This window comes from Epinephelus moara, chromosome 18, assembly GCF_006386435.1.
Source record: "Epinephelus moara isolate mb chromosome 18, YSFRI_EMoa_1.0, whole genome shotgun sequence".
Lineage (NCBI taxonomy): Eukaryota > Metazoa > Chordata > Actinopteri > Perciformes > Serranidae > Epinephelus > Epinephelus moara.
In genome coordinates this window covers 35,387,975-35,396,947 of record NC_065523.1, presented here as the reverse complement: position 1 = coordinate 35,396,947, position 8,973 = coordinate 35,387,975, and positions in this window count along the sequence as shown.

Sequence of the window (8,973 nt, the reverse complement as noted above, 5' to 3'; positions counted from 1 at the left end):
CTAGCAGACTTTTCCTCTACTCATATGAAGCCAGGGACAACAGCAACATTTAACAAAGGTAAGTTTACAAAGTTTGGCTCCATTACAACTCACAAGGTTCACTGACAAAACAACTGTCTTATACTAAACATGTTTTCCAAACAAATACAACATGCTAACGTTATTAGCGCCAGCCTATGGCATTTTACATTGTGACAAGTTCAAGTATCTCAGGGTCTTGTTCACGAGTGAGGGTAGAATGGAGTGTGAGATGGATCGGCGGTTTGGCGCCACTTCTGCAGTGATGTGGGCACTGAGTCAGAAGGCAAAGCTTTTGATTTACTGGTCCATCTACATCCCAACCCTCACTTATGATCATGAGCTCTGGGTAGTGACTGAAAGAATGAGATCGGGGATACAAGCGGCCAAAGTGAGTTTCCTCCGTGGGGTGTCTGGGCTCAGCCTTAGAGAGAAGCTGAGGAGCTCAGACATCTGGAGGGAAATCAGAGTAGAACCGCTGCACCTTCGAGTCAAAAGGGGTCAGTTGAGGTGGCTCAACATCTGATCAGGATCCTCCTGGGCGCCTCCTGTTAGAGGTGTTCCGGGCACGTCCCACTGGTAGGAGGCCCCGGGGCAGACCCAGATTACATATCTCTGGCCTGGGAACACCTCAGGGTCCTCCAGGAGGAGCTGGAAAATGTTGCTGGGGAGAGGGACGTCTGGAATACTTTGCTCACCCTGCTGCCCCCGCGACCCGGCTTCGGATAAGCGGTTGTAAATGGATGGATGGAAGTACAGAGGTATCTGATTTTAGACACAGCATCAGTCTGTTAAGAAAGAACTACATCCATACTGTGTTTTATGCATTTAATGTGTCCCAGGATAATTAGTAACCAGTATTAATTTTTTAAGAGCCGATATATCTCATCCTATCTCTATCATTTTGTGTGTTGTGTGTAGCTGGCACAGTGCCGGTTGCTTCTGGGCAGGTCGACCCTCTGTGCATACTGTCAGCGAGACATCCAAGTAGCTGCATCCTCCAGAGTCCCAGTGTCTCATAGAATACACTTCAATATTTCTATTTTTAGATGCACAAGTGTCATGTCAAAAAACTGTGCCAAAAACAACAAAACCACGGTTGCTCTCTGTTGGATTTAAACCAGCACACAATGGAAGCGACAAGTCTCACGTTGCCCAGAGGAGCAGTGCACCTGATACACTCGAGGGGATTGGCCCTAATCACAAGGACACATGGAGGGACTCTCCCTGAGAAGAGGCACTTGTTACCAGACCACTGTGAGTCACTCGCACTGGCCATGTGCTGCCTGTTTGTGTGTGTGTGTGAGGCAGAGAGGGTGAGGCAGCGAAACAGAAAGCGAGACACAAAGAGAGGCAGAGACCGAGATAGGGACTTATCGAAAACACAAACAAGGAGTAAATCAAAACTTAATTGTGCAGCGAGAGCACAAGTGAGCAGAGCACACCTGTTTTGCAGATACCATGACAACACTTGACGGGGCAGCCTGCTGCCACATCACAGCTGATCCCTCCTCCTCCTCCTCCTTCTCCTCTTCCTCGGCCTCTGGTTTGATGTTACAGTGGGTCAAGCCTGTAAAGAACAGAGCTGCAGTTTCTGCTGCTGCCATGAGTCACGTTAAGATTTAGATCAATAAATATGAGGGTCATTAAGTGCCTGTTACACAACATGAGTAAAACTTTGCTGTTTTTAAGTGGCACAGACACAACAATCTCTGAGTCACCCAAGAGGAGCTGAGCTAACTGGCTGTATGTTCTCTCTTGTGCTGGATAAATGTGTTTAACACATGCTACAATTCAGCTGAGAGCTGGTTTTTAAAGGCAGACACCCGTTCTGTGGGTCAACAACCTGTTTGTATTCGCGTGTATTTCCAAATGAACACTCCCTGCCAGGTGATTATTATTGACTACCAGACATAAATCTGTGTGAGTGTGAGGGAGGAGACAGCTGATAAGGCAGAGATGACTATAAATCTGTTTAACATGTCCTAACAAAGCGTACCTACACTGGTGACCTCATGTCTAGAAAGGGGCTTTCTGATCACACTCCTGGGTGTTTTTCACCCTCCTCCACACGCCTACTTTTTTTATTCTTGGCCTGTCCATCTCTGTTCCATGGTTTTGTTGTTTTCCTTTCCCTGTAACACCTGGGAAAGCTGTAGGGGAAAATAAACCGCTGCCAGCTTTCCAACACATTCCAGCTCCAAATGCCTGGGCACAGCTGCGCATTGTTGGCATTCTTTCATTTAAAGGTGCAGCATTTCTTTGTCTCTCTGCACCACATCGTTCATTCACATGCTGGCATGTGAGGACGTTCAGGGAGTAGGTTTTCACACTTTGTTCCTGGCTGAACTTTGACCTAAAAATAAGAACATAAGGTACAAATGTAAAGGTACACGTGCAGACACTTGAAGAGCCCTCTCTAGACATGTTTTAAGACAAAAGAACACTCTGTCTGGAATGATAATCTCTGTCTGATATGGATTTCCCATCATTTGTTAAAGATTCTTAAAGGGATAGTCCGGATTCTTTGAAGTGGGGTTCCATCCATCCATCCATTTTCATCTGCTTATCCGGGGCCGGGTTGCAGGGGCAGCAGGCCAAACAAAGCACCCCAGATGTCTCTCTCCCCAGCAACGCTTTCCAGCTCCTCCTGAGAGACCACAAGGCCTACCAGACATGCCCGGAACACGGATCCCCCAACGGGAAGCGCCTGATCAGAACTGACCCCTTTCAATCCAAAGGAGCAGCGGCTCTACTCCCACGGAGGAAACTCATTTCGGCTGCTGGTATCCGCAATCTCATTCTTGCGGTCACTACCCAGAGGTGAGGGTTGGGGCGTAGATGTACCAGTAAATCGAAAGCTTCACTTTCCAAAAAGGTGCTCCAACCATTGGGGTATCACACTGCTCAGCCTCCTGGGAAAGGCCTACTCCAGGTTGCTGGAAAGGAAGCTTCGACCGATTGTCAAACCTCGGATTCAGGAGGAGTAATGTAGATTCCATCCTGGCCGTGGAACAGTGGACTAGCTCTTTACTCTTGCGATGCTGCTAGAGGGGTCGTGGGAGTTTGTCCATCCAGTCTACATGTGCTTTGTGGACTTGGAGAAGGCTTACGATCGTGTCCCTCGGGGAGTCTTGTGGTGGTTACTGTGGGACTTAGGGGTACCGGGGTTACTGCTACTAGCCATCCGGTCCCTGTATGACCAAAGTGGTGGGTGTTGGCCTCCGCTAGGGTTTCCCCTTGTCTCCAATCCTGTTTGTGTGTGAAGGGGGTTGCAGGAGGTAAATAACCATAGTCAGTATATTACAGTATATCACATGCAGTAGATGTCTGTTGGCACGCCCTCAGTTTAGAAAAGCAGGCAGGGAGACGCCACGGAAGCTGAACATTGTATGCTGTGAAGAGGGTCGGCAACAAAATAGATTTTCCCCTGCATTAATGTGGCGTCACAATAATCAGAGAAGTGAGTTCCAGACTGGGAAAAGTGACACGAGCAATAATTCAAAGCGCATGATTAAATAATGATTTAAACTAATTAAAAAATATTTCAATAAAAAGAATGAAATGAAAAACCCTTTTTAAAAATGTGGCCCATATGGTCCTTTGATATTTTGTGGTCATAATGAATATGTAGGAAGTTTTTTCTTAGCAGCACACAAAGGTTAAGTACTTGACTTAAAACTGAAAATGATTATGACATGGATTTATTTAGATACTGGAGTAATATGCACTCAAGATAATAACTGGCAAATGTATTTTGCATCAGTGTGGAGTGAGGAGAGTAACTGAAACAATTTACAGACTGTAACAGAAGTCACAGACTGTAACAATGGTCTGTTAGTTGAAGCTGTTTTGTCGCTCGCACATGCCTGTTAAAGTAAACAGGAAATATAAAACAGCTGAATAACAATGTCAGATGATGCATGTGGTGTCATTAGCGGCTGTGCAGAAAGTTTAAGTGGCTACTACCAACAGAAACACATTCCGCGTGCTGATAATCCTAATATATCATGCCTGGGTGGGGACAAAATGTAAACAAGACGGTGCTTTCTGCTGATGTCTTGACAAAGTGCCCCGGGATGCTTTCACTTCACGTGTCTGTGCGCTCCTGTGAGAAGTCATTTTCACTTTGTAGGCGAGATCTTCAACTGCAGCTCGGTCTCTTCAGGAATCCATGCTTTCACCAGATGCAGCCTACTTTTTTGCGATGCACCGATGCACATTTTGCAAATTTTCGTAATTGTCAATGAATCGCCCCACTCCTAGCAAGAGCATAGATGGGAACTGAAGCCGTTGGTGGGTTCCCCATGAGAATGGGCTGTCTGACAGAAAGGTAAAGCAGTAAGATACTCTCAATATAGCATATGCTCGTACAGACATAGATTTTTAAGGTGGGACTAAGGGTGTAGATTTCATTTCAACATTGAGGGGGGTGAATTCTGGTGAACTTTTACGCATCATTTTTATTTACTGCATCAATGTCTTTAATTTTGTCAAAATAAAACACCTCTTCTACATCTATGTTTTTACTTCGAGGTACAGATGCACATGTTTTAAATTTCGAGGGGCACATGTACCCCTGCGGCCCCCCTGATATCTACGCCTATGGGTTTTGTAAAGTATATACAGGTAATGACTTCAGTTCCGTGTTGGAGAGGGCTGTCTGACAGCAAGGTGAACTGGTAAAAATATTCTAAATATGGCATACACTGCTGCCCCCCGTCAATAGCAGTACATTGCTTAGCTTCCATGGCAGTATAAGGGAACATTTAGTTCCCTTTGGGGAAATTAGTCAGGTGTATGATGGTTTCCCATCAGCACCCTCCCAAGGAGTCAAAGAGATAGTTTGGATCTTTTGAAGTGGGGGTTGAGTGAGGTAGTTATCCATAGTCAGTGTGTTACCTACAAAAGAGTTGGCAGGGATACTGTCACAGATGCTAAGCACTGTACAGCTGTGGACGGGGGAAGCAGCAAAACAGATTTTAGCCACCAAAAACAATCAATATCAGTTTAAGTGTACACTATATTTAGAATATTTTCACTGTTTTACCTTGCCATCAGACAGCCATTTCAAACAGGGGACTGAAGCTGTTATATTGCTCTCTTCAAAGCCAGACTCCATTGAGAAAAATGGTAATTTAACATCGCTGAACACAGGAGCTGCTGGTCCTTTTTCGGGGCAATGGGGGGCGTGAGCAAGTAACACAACATGTAGCTCAGCGTGTGACATAAACAGTGACGTGGGAGGGAAGCCGCGGCTGGTCAGTCCTTCGGCGATTCTCTCATAAGTCGGCCCGTCCTTCATCTTCCCCCTCATCTGATGTTTAATGGCCTCTTCGTTTGCGAGGACAAGGAGGGCGCTCAATTCCTTGTCTCCCCAGTTGCTCATCTTTACAGTGTCTGTCAGGTTTGTGTTTCCCTCTTGCTACTAGCTGCTCGCTAATTCCTGCTATCAGCTGTTTCCTGTTTATCCACCGCCAGTGGCTCGCACGTGTGGTGTCATCAACAGCTCCTCCCACAAGTCATCAACAGCCCCTCCTGTTGCGGAAGGGCGCCTCGGTCTGTTTAAACTAAAAGGGTTCCACCAATATGTCTACCCTACGAGGCGGAAAATTGGGCACCTCGGATCAACTCGCCAATCCGGCTCTGTGTGTCTAAACGCTCGCAGCTTGCCGGCAAAACGGCCCAACATTCGCCGAAAATCTGGCAGTGTAAAAGGGGCTAATAACACAGACTAACTAACTGATGGAGGCAGCAGTAGACCAGCAGCTCCTGTGTGCGGCTAGCTTAAATGACTGTTTTTCTCAATGGAGTCTGGCAACACTGACGAGGACATAGATGGAGAGGTGAAGCCTTTAATGGCTTCCCTGTCTGAGGTCAAGGTAAAGAGTTGAAAGTATTCTAACTATAGCGTTCACTTAAACTGATGTTGTTTTGTTTCTAACATATGTTTCACTGCTGCCCTTACATACAGCAGTACATTGCTCAGCTTCTGTGGCGGTACTCCTGTCTGCTTCTCCAAACTGGGGATGTGCCAACTGACAGCTACTGTAGGTACATTGACTATGGATAAGTACCTCATACAACCCCACTTCAAAAAATGTTAAACTACCCCTTTAAAACTCATTATCAGCTCCTTATTATAAGTGATAAGATCCAACATGAACGCACTATTTTCTGCCAGTTAGAGGAGGAGTTGGAGGAGTTAGAGGTTTCAGTTGCTTCACGTGAGCATTTTTCTGTATTTCTGTTTTTCCCCGCGCTCTTTTAATTCAACGTTTGAATTAGAAACTGATGACAGTTGGTGGGTTGTGTGGTTGCTGTCAATCAGATCTAGTCAAACCACACCCACACAGTCCTAATGCAGCAGACAAACTGAGTTTTTAGTGTGAAAGTCTTGATTAGTAAAGCCTAAAAATGAAAAATGCAGTAGTTTTGGTGTCAGAAAATCAAGCTCATACATGAACGTGTTTAAAGAAACTTTCCTCCTTCAGCAGATGAATGTGAAAACAGGCTTTTAGTGTCAAACTGCACATAAATCATTCTGCAGAGTGAAGGTCAAACATCCAAGTGATGTAACAATAAGCGAAACATTTCTGAGTGGAGAGGGACTTTAGGATATAAAAGCAAATATGCAAAACATGTTGGTCTTGTCTACTATTCAGAGGAATTTCAGTAAACTATGTGACCTCGCCGGTTGTAGAACGCAGCAGATAGTTTACTCTTTGCACTCAAAAAATTCAAAAAGAAGGAACCATCCCCGTTTTTTTTTCCAAACAAGAAAACCGCAAGCTTCAAAAAAAGGAATAATTACTCAATCTTAGCTGCTGGCCCTCCCACCTCCACCCTCCTAGTTCCCCCCAGAGGGATGCAAGTGCGTCAGTGAGGGGTTGGAAAAGAGGAGAAGTAAAGCCTTTTGACTTTCAGGAAGGAAACACATCTGGGGAATAAGGAAAGAGAGAACGGGTGAAAAGAGGAATTAGCGTGGAGGAAGAGGAGCCGGCCAAAAATAGTCAGCCTCCGCTCGAGCCTTGCCTCGCCAGAGCCCCTACACCACACCTCCTGCCACTCAAGCATTAGTCAGCCCTGACCTATCCCTCAGTGAGTGACTAACTTCCCCGCTGAGCCCCCCACAAGTCATGAACCTCACTTCCTCCCAGGTGTTTTTATGCAGTCCTGGGTTACTCAACCTGAGACCCTAGTCCTGAAGCAAACATTTGTTAGCAAACAACTGAGATAGTGATTTTTTTTTCTCAATTAAAAACAGTGTTTCCACGTGGGCCTGTACCAACAGAGAGAAACTACAGGAAACTATAAAAACACACAGTCAAAGTTCAGCTATAATCGACCGAGAGAGAGAGATAAGTGAAGTTGTTAGTGAAGTATATGAGTTGTAATAGGAGGGGAATGGGTAAACATGTGCATTCCTCTGACCAGAAAACCATCCAGACAAACAGGAACTCTGGCCAGACAAATATGGTAAAGCCACATCTGAGGCGGTGCTGTGACCAGACTGGTTTTGGATGGATGGAAGGAACCAGAAGTGCTGCAGATATTTCATCCCGTGCAGGTGTTTCGACGAGCACACAGTGGACTTGGTACACTGGCTGGGTTTGCCAGAGTAAACAGGAAGCAGTGGGCAGTGTGTGTGGCTGTGATTGGTCGCTGCAGTTTGATTTGTGACAGCGACAAAGAATGCAGGAAGGGGACGTGTGTACAGGGAGCAGCGCAGAATACCACGGAAAGAGAGTATGTGTGTGACATCATGTTAATACTATGACAGCAAGGCTTTTGACAGAAACCTGCTAAAGTTTTTTTTTTTTCCCGAGGGGGAAATCACAAACAAGTGTGACCTGGTCAGGACATTCCCGCTCTGGAAGTCTCTTGATAATGCTCAGGAGACTGTGGGACATACTGTACAATCACAGAGGGTCACATGTGATTGATAAAATGCCAATAAGTGATTCATCTATATTGTCAGTCTTGTTTTAAAACTCACATTTTGGCTACAACATGTCTTATTAGACTGACCAAACACCTGTCACGGACAGTGTGAGCTTCGGGGCGGCCAGTTGTGCATCAAGCTGTTTTCTATAGCTATTTGTCAACTAGAGCCATCCAGTGGTGCTTCAGGGAACTTTGAATACAGCAAACAGTGAGTGGGGCCTTCAACACAGATACTGGCCACCGTTCATTGTTTGGATTGTCTTCATGAGATAAACCTGGACGGCAGCCTGGAACTACTGTTCTGTCTCTGTGCTGAGGTGAGGAGGTGGCAGATGTCTTTTAAAGAAATAATCACAGTTATCTATCAAAACACAAAACACCATGCTCTCTTTTCCAAGTGTTTCCCACTACTTTGGATTCACTTGGTCTTGTCTGAAGGAGAATCTGACTGCTCAGTCCGCTGGCTGCTGTTGTTTGTGGGTATTTGTGACGTATCAGAAGCAGTGGTGCCCTTGGAAATGTTCCATAGGTGTGGCCAGAGGGAGCCACTGAAAATCTTGAGGTGGGAAAACCAAAAGCCATAACTGAATTTGAGGAAGCTGATTATGCTGTTATTTCCCAGTCGGAAAATTTTAACTGCAACGCCTCTGAAGTCTGATTTCCGACTTGGAAAATCATGGAAATAACCTCAACTACCCTAACCTCAAAATCCAAGATGGCTGCGCATCAACAGTGGTGGGAGTTGTAGTGACACACTGTTTATTAGCATTCATTTCAGTCATTCATTCACTTTCCATAGCTGCCTATCCTGTTGGGGGTCAGTCCATATTGACATGATGACATCACACAGTTGCTGCAGATTTGTCGGCTGCATTGACATGATGACATCACACAGTTGCTGCAGATTTGTCGGCTGCATGTCCATGATGAGAATCTCCCGTTCCAGCACATCCCAAAGGTGCTCTATTGGACTGAGATCTGGTGACTGTGGAGGCCATTGGAGTACAG